The sequence below is a fragment of the Anopheles nili genome, chromosome 3, assembly GCF_943737925.1.
Source record: "Anopheles nili chromosome 3, idAnoNiliSN_F5_01, whole genome shotgun sequence".
NCBI lineage: Eukaryota > Metazoa > Arthropoda > Insecta > Diptera > Culicidae > Anopheles > Anopheles nili.
In genome coordinates, this window is record NC_071292.1 from 52,284,654 (window position 1) to 52,299,318 (window position 14,665).

Here is a 14,665-nt window from a genome sequence, read left to right on the forward strand (position 1 = left end):
AGACAGGCGACGGCTGCGGTCTGATCTTACCCACCTGTTCGTTCGCCCACGGGAGACGTCTATCTCCAACGACACCGAATCTCCGGTACGCGCCGGTAAATCATCCTCTACAGCGGGGACAATTTTCCATTTTCCCGAACAGGTTGGTCGTCCGATCCGTGCAAAAACCTTAAAAAAGAATCTACAGTACTGGTGGAAATGGATGAAAAATTTTACACCCTATGGCAAAGGGAAAACAGGGCACAGACACGGGACTGATGGGATGGGGCGGCTCGTTCAACGACCCAACGGAACACATGCGTGCTCGAAAGATGTCCCTCGCAGTGGCGGGGTTCACGTGCCGGCAGAAGGAAATTGCTTTGATAGTGTCACTTCTCTTTCAAGGATGAGTAATTTTTCAATTTTATTCAATTTACTCCAGCCCCTGATGTGAATGAGAGGCGACCGGGCGGCTGAGCGGTGTCGCGACCGGGACACCGAGCGAATAAAGCCCATTTTGTTGGGCTGGCATTGGCGTACGAGTACTGGAGACACACCTGAGAAAATGGGAGGCTTTTTGCTGCTTCCGCGCCATTCTCGATGGACGTTTTTTTTTCTCTCTCACAGTAACCGTGTAGTGTATCATTTCGCTCGGGATTCCATTCGACTGCAAACAACCGTCAACCTTCAGTCAACTCATTCGGAACCTCACGTGGTTTGTTATTCATAGGGATCTTGTCACGTTCCACAATTCGAATGTTGAATTTAAAGCTCGAAAGAAAAGTCTCTTCTTTTCAAGCAACGTTAGCACTATTTCTAGTGGCTTTGCCATAAGATAAATGTTTTTCGATCATTTTCAAACTCTTGATAAAAGCTCCGATGGAAAAGTAATCTGTAAAGACTGTTGTGAAAAGAAATTATCCATCCCATCGTTTTGCAGCCCATTCCGGATTACGTTTGTCATGGCGGGCTGACTTTCGGTGTCGCGTTTTCCTAGTAAACATTCATAATCGCTTCTCCCGGCACACGGAAAAGCTACCGTCCATTCGAATACATTTCGCCTCTGACCAAGCCAGACCGATTTGCACTTTGCAATCGGGAAGATTGATCACAGGACGCGAAGAAGGCAGCGCTCAATTGCGCAACTAATTCCCGCTTCCATTAACCGTGCGCTGCGTGTCATCCATCTTCGGAGCAGCAATGAGCGCCGCTAATTCCTGGGGCTCCCCGGAATCAAAGCTTAATCCATCTTAACACTCTTCCCTTCCGAACCGGCTGCCGTGTCAGGCTGTGGATTGGACGTAGGGCTAATTTTTAGGTTAGCATTGGCCCCGACGGGTGGTGGGTACTAGGACATAAATCACATCTTCCGGACCGGAGCGGATGCCCCATCGGGTCTCGACGTTCGGGCGGATTGTCGTCATCATCATCTTCTGGTTCCTGGCAGAGCAACGGCTGCCCGCCGGGGCGACCGAAGACGGACGTCTCTTTCTTCCGAGGCGGTGATGAGTGATACGATAACGATGGCACGATGACAGTTGTGATTATCGAGAAGATCACATGGAGTGTATCCGCCGGGCTGATGGTGATGCTGATGCCGGCACCGGAGGGTGGAAAGAACAACAGTAACTATAATGAATTATGATTTAAATATTATGTAAATCACCTTTTAATTTATATTCATAACAATCGTAAGCCGGGAAGATAAAGTTTTGCTAATCCACTCCTTGCTTCAGCAGAGTCTCGTCGTACATTGGATAGCCTGTGGGTGGGAATTTCTTCGCACACCCGTTGCATGGTACCACCAGGCTGACACCAGGCTGGTCTGTTCTGGAGAGCATTCTCGAACGACGTGAAACTCTCCGACGCTTATTCCGTTCATCATTCATTCAGAGGGAAACATGCCGACGAGCGCTTGCGGGAGAAAATCCACTCGGAGAGTGGAGCCGCGTGTGTATTCTAAAATTTTCCTATCCAAACACTTTCGATCGTCTTTTGCTTACATTTCTCACTTCGGATCCGGCAAGCGTTTCGAGTTCTTCGCGGCGCGCACTGTGTAATGAAGGAGCACCCGTTTTGCCGTGCCTGTGGCTTTGGTGCTTGGTTTTGCGGGACGATGAGCGGGCAGCTTTTCACGCGCACAATTAATGAAAGAGGGGAACCGGGTGGCATGTTGGCATCCATCATTCTCGAGAAGGATATAACACCACTCAAGCGTCGGACACACGCGAAGCGCCTTCGCCCTTCCAATTGGGTGGCCGGATAGTTTTGATGAGGCACAATTTTCAGAGCATAAGCTCGAGCGCGTCCCTTCGCATTTAGTGGCTCGAAAGCCGCAGGGGGATGAGTTTGAAAAGATTTAAGATTAAACAGGCAAGTGAAGAGAGCTGTTTACGAAGCCTCTCGTTTAAGGGCTCGTTACGCTTCGACCTGCCTCCGGAGTAGCGTCGCTAGTGATGGTAGTTCTTGACCCGGATGCTAGGCGTTTGAGGACCGTACCGGCATTAACGGATTACCGAGAAGAGATTGTGTCGAGATAAATATGTCTCCCCGGTTCTTTACGCCAAACCCATTTCATGAAATGCCGAGCGAAAAGGGGCCGTGGAAAGTCCTACGCTGAACGGAAGATCTAGCACACCTGCTTTGGGTGTTTTTGCGACTTGCGCTATTTATAACGTAGCGTAATGCATTCGTAATCATTGTGATGGACTTTTCTTTTATTTATTTTGCTTTGCCGTATGGCTGCGTTTTGTTGTGCATGATGCACTGCTTGCATTCGCGGAAGCTTTTGGATGGATTTCTTCCGTTTGCGGTGGAAAATATGAGTGGCCGGAAAGGGCCCATCATTGTAATAATTTTCCACCGACCTCGCCGGTGCAAATTTGTGCCGCATATGAAAGAAAACAAAAGCTTCCCATTAGGAAAGTATTAGGTGGTCTAGTTTGTGCGACTAAAACCGCCCGGAAACGTCGGTAGTGAGTACAATTTTCACCTGTTTGTTTGCTCCGTCGTTAGAACAAACTCTCTAGGCTGTAATTTTTTACGGCTGCTTTCTTCATAATTGTTTTGCGGACTCGAAGAAAATAGCAACACACAACTTCACTCGACGTCACTCGTAAGTAAGCGAATGATTTGTTATGTCGCTCGGTTGACGTAGGGAGCGGCTAAATTGTCCAGTCTGCACGAATGAACGATCGTTTCAGCGGCTTTTGTTTCACATTCTGCAACCGGCTGCGATGGAATCGTCCACTAAACATACAAGTTTTGAATTATTTCTGCTATTTCCACCCGCCGTATGTTTATGGGTTTTGTATTGGTGGAACACCGTGGTTCCCATGCCGAAATAGAATGGAAATGGAGCTCGTTCGTTTCCTCGTGCTGCGCAGTGCTAAATTTTGCTCACATAGTGTAATTTTTCATAAAATTAAACATTTATGCAAATTTACTTCCCTTCCCTTGCACCGGTATGCGCGTTCTACCGGTTAGCGAACGAGGGAGGAAAAAATCCCCTTCGTTACAACAACCAACTCCCGTAATGAATGATAATGAGAATCGGAAATATATCATTCATATAAATACCGGGACAACCGAGCACCAACGGTCCGCGGTCGCTTTCCAGCTGCTGGATAGTTGTATTTTTTTTTTGCTGCTCGCCTTCTATAACGCTCTATCTACCCTTACGATGGCAAATGCTGCACATATTTTGTTTCGAAGTGAAATAAAAAAGAAACCTCAGCCTCAGAAGGCATTCACTTTACGAAACCATCTTGGAGAAGTTCAGCCAACAACGTTTTCTTGGCCTTTGGTAATAGGGTTTTTTTTTCTTTTTCTTATTCCACTGTGTACCCTGTTTCTGTATGGTAGATTTGTTTCTCTTTCGATTTCATAGTACATAATTTCTACCGTGGCATTGAACGTTTGTTGTGGTTCGCCGTGCCAAGCGGCGGGACGATTTTCTCATTTGCCACATCTGTGAGCGCGCGCCGTCTTTCAATCGCTAAATCTGTGTTCCATAAACCCAAGATGGCGAAGTTTTTCATTCTTTCAGTTCGTTACCGAGTGGATTGGAAAAAAATCAATACCCGGTTAGCGATGGCTCTGTGCGGTGGAAATCGATATTCGAATAAATTAAAATACCCTTTTCGTTGTTTATGTACTGCCCCTTCGCGTCCCCCGGTCGGCAGGATTGTGTACTCATCCTGCTCAAGCCCCAAGAAACGTTCCTTCCTCCCGTTCAGGCTGGTGAACAGAACGAAAAGCCGAAAAGTTGAAAGTCAATTTGGGTGAGTTTAACTTCACTTCCGGGCTCCGCATAGTCGTCGTCGTCGTCCTTGGTCCTTGGTCGATGGTTCGGCTTGCACACCACGCACACGGTATTGTCGCGTTCGTCCTTCGGCTGGATGGTGGTTTTTTTTTTGTTTCGATCCGCTCGAGTGAGGAGAATCGCAGCTGAGGGTGTCGTTTATTGTGACCTTTCGCGCGCCACTCCTGCTGCGGCGGCGACTAATGCGGGAAGGTCGGAATAGGGCGCAATCATGCTCCACAATCCATCAATTCCGATGCCGCCCGCCATTTGCCGATCCATTCCGGTCGCTCCACGCTACAACCACAATTATTCATTGCGACGAAGCGTGGCGCATGGCGTTCGCGGCAGAGTTTTGGGGGGAGGAAAAGCGTTCCTTCGGGTATTACACCGGCGCAGAGACTAGGTGTGTCTGATGGAAAAGCGGCTCAGGAACCGCACCGTCCGTGCGGCGGCACGAGTAACGCTTTTCCGAAACTGATTGGAACGGATCTGTACGACTCCGGTCGGCAGGTGAGGCTAATATATTTACCTTTATTGCCTTCCAATCGGCGGGAGGCAGTGCGGAAGTGATTGGAATCATGGATTTTGTCGCTTCGCTGACTGCCGGTTGCTTACCGTTTCGCCGATGAGTTACTGAACCAGTCAGCCAGCCTGCCCGTTGCGGTAGACAGTTTTAAGGCTTGCTTTCGTCAATATGCGAAGACTAAATAAAATTTCCTTCCCTCGGCGGGGCACTGCTGCGGGTCCTGGCGCTGGCGGCAGGACGACAAACACTGGTGCAAAGTTCAAGGGAGTAATTTATTGACGTTTTGTCTTGATGAGATGCACGATTGGAAATTAAAGCGTAAACCATTCCAGGGTTGGTTTCGTTTCGAGCCGTGGGTTAGGCTTGTAACCGGATGCAAGCTGGCTTAAATCACGTTTGAATAATAAATGTATGAAAATGGCAAAAAATGAAAAAGCCAAGCGAGAGAGGGTCCACCGCCGATCCGTTTGTAACCTGATTATGGGGTTCTCTGGAGAGTTCTGATGCACGACAAGCGTAAGGCGGCGGCAAGCACGAGCGATCTATGAATGTTTAATTGAACGTAGACCGAGTAGCGCTTGTGCCCTTTCCATGTGCAAACAGTTATAATCCGAACGATTTCTCGACACGCTGTTTTAGTTAGGGTGTTAATTCCAGCGGGAGATGGTGGAAAATCCCACTGGAAAACGGGCTCGGCATGAGTAGCGGGTTTCTTTAACGTAGCCCACACTGCCAGTATTTGTTTGTGTGGTTTTCTATTGGAAAGAAAATCTCATTTGAGTCTCGTTGTAAAAGTATTGCAGTTGCTAGTTCAACCTACAGCTACTCGCCCAAACAAAGTTCGCGTCATCAGATTTCACCCAAACATATCATTACTTATGCTCAGGGTGTTTGGTGTCGGCTCACTTGACGATGATCCTAGGCAAGATTTGTTTTCCACTCGCCGATTCCATTACCGACAGCAAAGGTGCTTTGGTGGAAAAATATCGAACAATCCCCAGCACAGCACCACCTAGTCTGTGCGGCTTAGCACGATGCTCCTGGGAAATCAAAACTTGACGACGACGGAGAAGCAAATATCGTGCTTCTTGTCCAAATTTTTTATCTCTCTTTTTGGCTTGTGCTAGTTCCACGTTACGGACACACGCACCCTTACGATTACACGTGTCGCGCGTGTCCTTGAGCAGCGAAGTGTATTTTTTTTCTTGTGAATCGGATTTTCAGCTTGGTGGTGATTTTTCTTCTCGCAATCAACGTCAAGCTTGTCGTTTGAAGTACAGATTGTGTGATTTTTGTGCGAATAATACAGCGCTAAACGTTGGCAATAAAATCCTGATTGCAAGAAGCGTCAATTGGCCGGGATTCCGCGAAACGGTTCGAAGTCTTTTGTAGAATGAAAGCGACGCTGTTCGCATATTAAACAATTTGTGATACTGTGTTTGTTTCATTTTGTGTCTCTGAATTCCTAAAGATTACACTAAAGTTAGAATCTAGCGTATGTATCTTTTGCATCATAAACGAGGTGAAAAAATCGTTTGTGATGCCGATTCGCAATTACGCAAATGTTTAATCACGGACTCGCGAATTTTAGGCTTGGGAAAAGCAAACGGCCCCCTGATTGCATGGAAACCGAGTAAAAAGAATTCGTTTGATTAAGGATTCAGTGGTAGCGTACACCGTTACCACCCTTCGCCGTGCAATAATTCAATCACGAGACAACGTCGGGAAGTTATTGCGCCCGACCTTTTTCTGGTGGGCCGGCTCTTGACGTAATTGTTTCGTTCCAGGGACCACGTACACGCAGGTGTGCTTAGAGTGTGTGTTTATTTTTCTTGCGTTTCCTGGACATTTTTGTACCGTAAAATCCCGAACCGGGGACCCAACGCACCATGTTAATCGGACGGGGAACCGTTTGGGACACTGTGGTGTATTGTCCCTCGCTGGGTTCGGTCTCTTACGCTTCATGTAAATCATAATATATGCGTGTCGATATTAGCGCTCAAATGTTGCCGTAATCAAAAATTTATGAGAATTACCCGCAGCTCTCCGTGGCACGTGGTGGAACCGGTGCCATTCAAAACGGTGCCCAAGCTCCAGCTTTCCCCCAAACACAAAAAAAGGGACGTCTAATGGCCGTCAGGTTTGCGGGTACGACGCTTAGCGGTGATATATTATGCACCGTAGATTGTTTTTTTGTTCCTCGTCTGTTATCAATGCGCTCCTGCTCCTGCGCAAACAATATCTACTCCAGCCCACCTTCAACTCTCTTGGGTATGCGCTTCTTTTTTTTTTGTTTTTTTGGGAGCAGATTTCACCGCCCACAATGTGTATTAGGAAATTAATGTTAATCGAAAAGGTACGGCTAAAATGGTGGTCTACATTCACAGTGAATTAGTTTCGGGCGAAGCTCTTGAATCCATTACCTAAACGATCCCGTCAGGCTGGAAGGGTATATGGTTGATTTTCAAATAGGGTGCCTTTTATGTTTCAGTTTCCCCTCGGATACTGTCCATCAACGGGGCCCATCCGGTTGATCTTTTAGTGGGATTGAAGTAACTCTTCCCATTAGCTCCTGGTGGTAATATATGATCATGCGAGTATGTGGTCCATTGGCATTTCAAACCGAGGGTGAATGTTAGTGCTCTAATTATATCCTCATAATTATCTGGGGAAAAAATCAAAACGTTCTTAAAGCATTAAATAATCGAATGAAAGGCATATACTATTAAATCAATTATGTTAAATAATCATTAGATTGTTCTATTTTCCTGACAACATCGGATAAGTCGTTTTCATTCTGCTATTTTAGTTTGCTCTTACAATGTAACACTACCGAAGCTCGGTAATCCTAGGCTACTGTTGAACAATCAAGCTATTCCACCCTTCGATAGCGTGACTTTGATGGATTGGTGTTACAACCCGGTACAGAAAGTTGGCAGCAACCCTACCTAACCAACGACCTATTATGGGTGTCTACGGCCCGGAATGTAGTAATACCAGAGTGCATAGTATTTGATCTCCGTCAATCCCGCCTGGTTGTCTGCATTTTCACCTTCAGCTCCAATGGCCCTTGTTTGCTTCCATGTTCGCCACAAGCCCGAACACGGGCGGCCTTTGTGTGTGTGTGTGTGTGTTAATGGTTCAAGGCTCGAGCTACAGGCACACACCACACGGAGCGACCGCTATCAAGGTGTCAGGAAAATCCTGCCAAATAAATTCACTCCCATTATTTATTTGATGAAAAATGAAAAGCCTGCTTCATCCTGACAAAGTTTTAACCTCCGCCGTCAGTGGTGGCCGGACTCGGTAATCGTTCGGTCCGATAGCGCTAGGGGGCGGCCGAAAGTAGGGAAGCGGAAGTGCCCCGGGCACTGTGAGCGCATTAACTTATGAGGATCATGCTTGACTTCATCATCAAGTGGTAACTCCGGATGGTGTTTCTTCTGGCTGGTGCTGGTCCATAATGACACATCCATCTCTTCGTCGTTCGCCGGCGGTTGGTCAACGTGGTGTGCCGGTGGTGAGCGTGGCGAAGGAAGAAAAAAGGCACGAAATGCCACCCAAACGAAACCGAGGTGACGGGCGCCGCCCCGGCGTTGCCCTGGAAGCAGTAAAAATGTCACTCAATTTATTTGAGAATTAAGAAAGTTTTATTTTTCTCCGTTGCTTCGATGGTTTGTGTGTGAGTGTATGAGACAGAGAGAGAGAGAGAGAGAGAGAGCGAACGAACATGTTGAAATCCGGTCTAAGGACCACTGGAAAACTCTGGTGTGTCAGCAAGGGAAGACTGCGGTCTTGCCTGGAGTTGCCCGTGTGTTGACTGACCCGGGCCCTAGAGTTTAGTGACACATCGTCCTCACCGTTGTCGACACTGGCTAATGCTGCTGGTAACCAACATGACATTATGCCGGGCATAGGGGGGTATGGCGACAATTCAGCATGCGCTCCCTGGAAAAGTTTATTCAAAGACTCGTTGCCAGGGGAAACTATGCACGGGAACTGCTTCCCATTAGGACAATGGCTATCGGTGTCCTGGTGAAGAAAAAGGGCTCACAGGGCGCGGGCAACGGTTTCACACCAATAGGAGCGCGCAGAGTGGAGGACGTGAAAACCAAATGTTTGAACTTCGAAGCCACCGGAAAGCCTCGGCTCCCGAGTTCCGAGTCAACCAACTATGCACGTATGAGTTTATTTGGGTCGCAGAAGGGGTTCTCGGGGAGAGTGAGAGCGAGCAAAAAAAAATCGTTGAATACCATTGTCACTCCGTTTGACACGGCAAATAATAGGGAAAACTGGATGCCAGAGCTATTTGGATCGTTTTTATTCCACTTTTCATTGGTGCTGCTGTTGCTGTGTGCTTATGGAGAATGAAGAAGCAAGACGGAGTTTCAAAAGTTTTTCCTTTTGTTTACTCATTTTTGCTTGTTAGTCACTTGGAGTGAATGAATTTTGATCCCCTCACTGTGGGGGAGGCTGCGGTGAGTGATATGGTGATGGTGACGACGGATAGACGCCAACCAACCAAAGTTGCAGGAAAAACTGAGCGATATCACCAGCTTGTCAACACGCCAATAACTGCCAAAAAACCCCTCGTAAAGCGACCAATCTTTCGACGGATGAACTTTTCCATAATGTTACTGCCGCCGGTGGTGTTCACCAAAACAATGCGCCCGCTGCCACCCGGTTTCGGTAATCGTGTATTGGGCGTACACACATGTTGACACACTATCTCGCCTTCCGGGGTGGCTTTCGAGCCATGCTGGGCGACAAATAAAATAAGCTCAATCGAAACTTCCCTGCCGAGGGATGGGTTTCATTTTCTCTTACTTTCGTGTCGTTTGCCGTTGGTGGATTGTTTCATTGCTGCCGTCTTGAAGCCCGGGATTTGTGGCATTGGCTGGTAAGAAGCTCTATTCCCGAAAAAGCATGTTCCTGTGCTGGTTTGTTGATTCAAAACGTCTTCAAAGCGAGTGCTCGACTATGACCCAGATTTGGCACGCGCTCCTCGTGCAAGTGGGCTTCAACTCAATAAAAATCTCGTCTCAATGGAATGCTCTCGAGACAGACGGTTTCCGTTGGCGAAAAAGAAAACAACACCAATCGACTGTTTCCGTGTACAGCTCCGGCAAATATCATCAAAGTAAAAGGGGGTATCCGTTGTGCCAATTCGGTTGCGCTGGTGCGAAACATTCAGCAGCATCATTTCCATCGGCAACAGACGATCATGAACCCCATATCCCATCAGGACCAATCTCATAAACATAAACGCTACAGTTCGACTTGAAACGTTCGCAGTTTTTGCTGTACTTTTCGTTTGTGGTTGGTTTCGGTAAGCTTATGCTTTGTTTCATCCCTGTTACGGTGGTGTTCGGGTGTTTTTGCTTTCATTTTTTACCGGAACACTGCCGCGTTTCGGAAACGCTCTCGTCACAGCGCGGTTATGACGACGATGATCGCGGGATAAGGGAAGCTTTTATCTGTGAAAGCAAAACAGTTTTCTATCGATGCGGATCTTGTTTGTTCGCCAGCGTAAAGCCTGGTCGCCATTATTCCGGTCCCCGCCGGTGCCGCAACACTTTGCTCTATTGAATACAAATTATTTCCATGCCATCGCTTCCTTTCGTACCGATCGTCCGCATCTCGTCGCTCGCTCGCGTCGTGATTCTACGAATGTGCTGATACAAATTGAAAAATAGTCTTACACCGACCAGCGCAGCGAGGCGAGGATTGCATGAAGAGACGCAAAAAAAAAATGGTCACAAAAAATGAAATCGTTGAAAAGAAAATAACAACAAAAAAGCTTTCGGATTCTGGAGCTTGGTTTTGGCGAAAAGAATTCGGAAGAAAACACAGCTAGCTCGGATTGCGGACAACCCGGGATAAAGTAGACGACCCGTTCACTCGGTTCCGTTCTCTACGTGGGAACTTTGGCTTGAGTTGTAGATATGCTATCCTACTCAGGCAAAGATTTTCCTGGTCGGATGAAGCTACGATAAAGGAAGCACGCTATAATCCATTCTTTTCAAACGGCGATGACGCAGGCATCGCGTTCTTCATCCCCATGCACTGTTGACGGGCGTTCGACCATGCTCTCACAAGCGATAGAATGGTTGATTGAGAATCGAAAGGACAAAAACTGTAATAAAATAATAATGGCGAAAAAAAGTTTTCTGCGTGAAGTTTCACAAAGTTGCAAATGCGATTAATCCACATACCGGGTTTCTATAGCTTTTTCTATGAGTATACTTTAGTAAACATGGCAAACTCACTAAACCCACTGTATTGAATATACTCACATAGTGTGTAAATGTACAGCTGTTTGATACTACTAACCGTGTGAAACCGTGTTCTCCATCACCCGTTGAAAAAATGTAGCAGCCATGCAAAGCTCGTTTGTTCAATTATTGGCAATGGATTTTGAATGTTAAGAAGGTCTATTAACATGAGCGTTGTGTTCCCTTTCACCATGCATCTATCACACCACCGTTACGGTGCTTTATTAGCGCATTTTCATGTAACGGGAGCACACTCAACATGAACAACAAATGAAATCCTCGATTCAGCGTATTCGGTTGGAGAGTATGGTAATTTTTTGCCGGTTTGCAGTAAAAACACGAACAGCTAAAATCAACCAGCCTCTAATGGTACGGTAATTTGCACTGTCATACGGATGGATCATTGTTTTTTTTTCTCGCTTAGCCCTTTTGCCGTTACTCCGGCGTTGTGTGTCAAACATTTATACCTCGACGAAAAGTGTACAATTGCTGCTCGCTTTCAGTTCCTGTAGTAGCATTTGCAGTATGTCACACCTCCGGGAATGTTCCGCAAACACGTGGAAGCATTTTTCGAACGTACATTCTCCATTTGGCATCGCACAGTTAATTTGCTTATAAAAATGTACCTTTCATTCCATTCCGTTTCGTTTAGTTTTTTTTCTCCAATTCCTTCATGCATACGATCGGCGTCCGATGCAAATGGCACTTTACCTCTCGCTTTTTCACAGTCGAATGTAACGGACGAATCGATTGTGTAGCGTTTTATTTTCATCGTTGTAAAATATGATTAACGAGGTAACAATTGATATTGAGTACTTTAAACGAGTAGTGTCGGATTGTGCCAAAGCGCGATCGCGTCTGTCAGCTTTTTGCATTACAAATTTTCACTTTCCACGCGGATGTTCGGCTCGGCTCGCTTTTTTTTTTTGGTTCCTGGCAATTATTTTTTCATCCCCATTCTGCCCCATTATTTCCCACGAATGTGATGGCGTTCCTGTGCGGTTTCCAATGACGAACAAATGCGATTTATTTTTCAACCTCCGTTTGGGGTTCGCGAGGCGTTCCCATTCACTCGCGGGAGTGAAGTAATTAATCAAATGAAAATTATTGACATAATTGATTAACATTGCTGTAGCCTGCCGCAGACGGATGCAAGTAATTTGCATACAAATGCAAAATGCCGGCACAGCTGTGCCCATTATGCGGCCAGCTTCCCGATCCATTCTTTTGGCCCACATCGCTCTCGGTGTACTTTATTGGAAATGCCTTTTCCGTTCGCCATTAATCATTCGCTTTTCCGGTATGTGTCTGTATTAGCGGGAGATGGTAAATTGGCGTGTAAAAAGCTTTAGTAAAAAAAAAAAACAAAAATACTAACCACTCATCCCGGCCAGGTTGGTTCGCGCTTGAGGTACTATTTTTATCATCTGTTATTTACCATCCACTTGTGGGCCATGACAGCGACAGATCGTGCAGCTCGTGCAGCATCGGAACTCGTGGCGTGTTGTTGATTCTGAGATGGAATTTTTATTTCCGGAAGCTTAAGTTAAAATGATTGGTTATTGTAATGATGTGCCTTGTAGCAGCAATATTGGCATGGCATTGTACTAGCATAAACCAGTTGTAGTAATATGTGCATGTATTGGTTTTTTTGATGATCTGATCTACTGTTTAAAGCTGCTTCTGAACCTCCTGAACGCTTTGAAAGGTGGAGTCAATCAATATCTAAAAGGTGAAATGACCACAACGGCGTAGAAGTTTTGCTACTCAGTGGACTTTTTGCACATTCTAACTCAAAGCCCTGACTACAGGACCATAAGGGTACATTAATAATTCCCGCAAAACCTTTCGGAGCGGTGGTCCGTGGGGAAGAGGACCGTGCGATTTGTTAGATTGAATAAACAGTGCTGTTGGAGGGAGCTAAAAGCCACCGGAAAAAGAAACCCAACACCCGTCAGCATCACTTGCACCGATCACCTTCTACGCCACCATCATGCGACAGTCACACTCGACCAGGAACCGATACCCGGTTGGAATACGGAATGGGTGCTTTCGGGGCTCTCTCTGCCTTCGTCGACATCCTTACTGGACGGAAGATTGGCCTCAAGCTCAAAATAAAACGTGCCATCATGGTTTCACCATCGGGGTTTTGATGAAAACGGACCCATCCAGCAACTGGAAGCTAACGAAAAGTGAAATTCGAAGTTTTAGCCGTTACAAAGGGAAACCGGGACGGTCAGAAACCGAGAGGCCGCGATTCACTTCGTTGCTTCTTTTGAAATATTCGCCCGAAGCCGACCAACCCCGGGCCAGCCTCGGAGCCGGTAAATTTCCACTCCAATATTCCGCTCAGGCTCTCATCACCTGTTCAGCTGTGCGTGAGGAAAAGCGCAAGACGGTGACTGTCGGCGATGGAAGTTTTCCGTCGGAAAAGACACGCACGATGCTCACATCCTTCGGGCTCCGCTCACCTCGGTGTTGCCTCCTGAAGCTAAAAGCAAAATCCTTTGATAATTCCTCCATCCCGGAAATCCATCCCCGGCAGCTACATCACCCAACCAAGGGAACTGCCGATCCTGCCGACGATGGGCAGTTCACGTACGCACCTTGAAACGGAAAGCTCCATCGAGCATTGTGCACCGGTGGACGTACGGAATGGAGGTAAATTTGTTCTTCTTTCAACCTGCCGAAACTGGCCGACATCGCTTTTTGAGACGATCGCTGGCGACGCGGATGCAGACCGGAAGGAAAAACGCGCCCACCCCAGCGTCACCGTTTTCTTCCTGTGGCGCCCATCCTAGCGCGAAAAAACCAACACATTTCGTGGCGGATACGCTCGCTCTCTCATCGAGAACGTCAAATTTTTAGCAAACTGCCTGCTTGTGCTTTCCGAGCACGTCGGCCGTATATTGACTATTCCATCTTGCGATGGAAGCGGAACCCGGGCGTGTTCGCTGCTTACGGCGCGCGCGGTTTTTCTCTCAAGTATGCAGCAATGATGCCCGCTTCGATACTTTATCGCTTCCGTTCCGTTTCGCTAGGTTCGAAAATTGAAGGTAACTTTTACCGGCGCTTCTTGCCACAGTAACTGCACACCTCATCAGGCTCTCGGCACCTTCGCCCTGACCCGAGGACCGTTTCATGCTGCATGGAGTGAAACAAATGTACACAGGGCACCAAAACCGTACCGTATCTTCGAAATCCCTTCGCCAGGATATTCTATTACCCGTGCGGTGTGCATTACGGTGATGTGTGCGAGCATGCCGATGGGATGTCGGAAAAGAAAAGAAAAAGCCTCATGGCACGGGGTTTTACCTCGAGTTCTGCGAAATGATGAATTTCACAGCGCTGGGGAAAAATCATAGGTTACGTACATAAAGTTTTTCCTGCGCATCGAGTAGATTGGATGCAGATGTGTTTGCTTTACCGATGGGATCGAGGCTGGGGAAATTGTTTTTCGATCAGCCCCATCGCACGGTAGGCACTACAAACTGCAACTCCACGTACGGCGTTTGGCTAATGCTGTTTGCGTTAACTTCTTTATGGCTTTATGGATTTTATTCACTTAGTTTTCTCCAA

General features: G+C 47.0%; 1 protein-coding gene across 1 annotated transcript in view; it reads left to right on the forward strand.

Annotated features, from left to right (window-relative positions):
- The window catches only part of LOC128724594 (semaphorin-2A-like), a 184,691-nt gene that overhangs the window by 58,973 nt on the left and 111,053 nt on the right, over positions 1 to 14,665 (forward strand). The gene's annotated exons all lie outside the window — the stretch shown is intronic.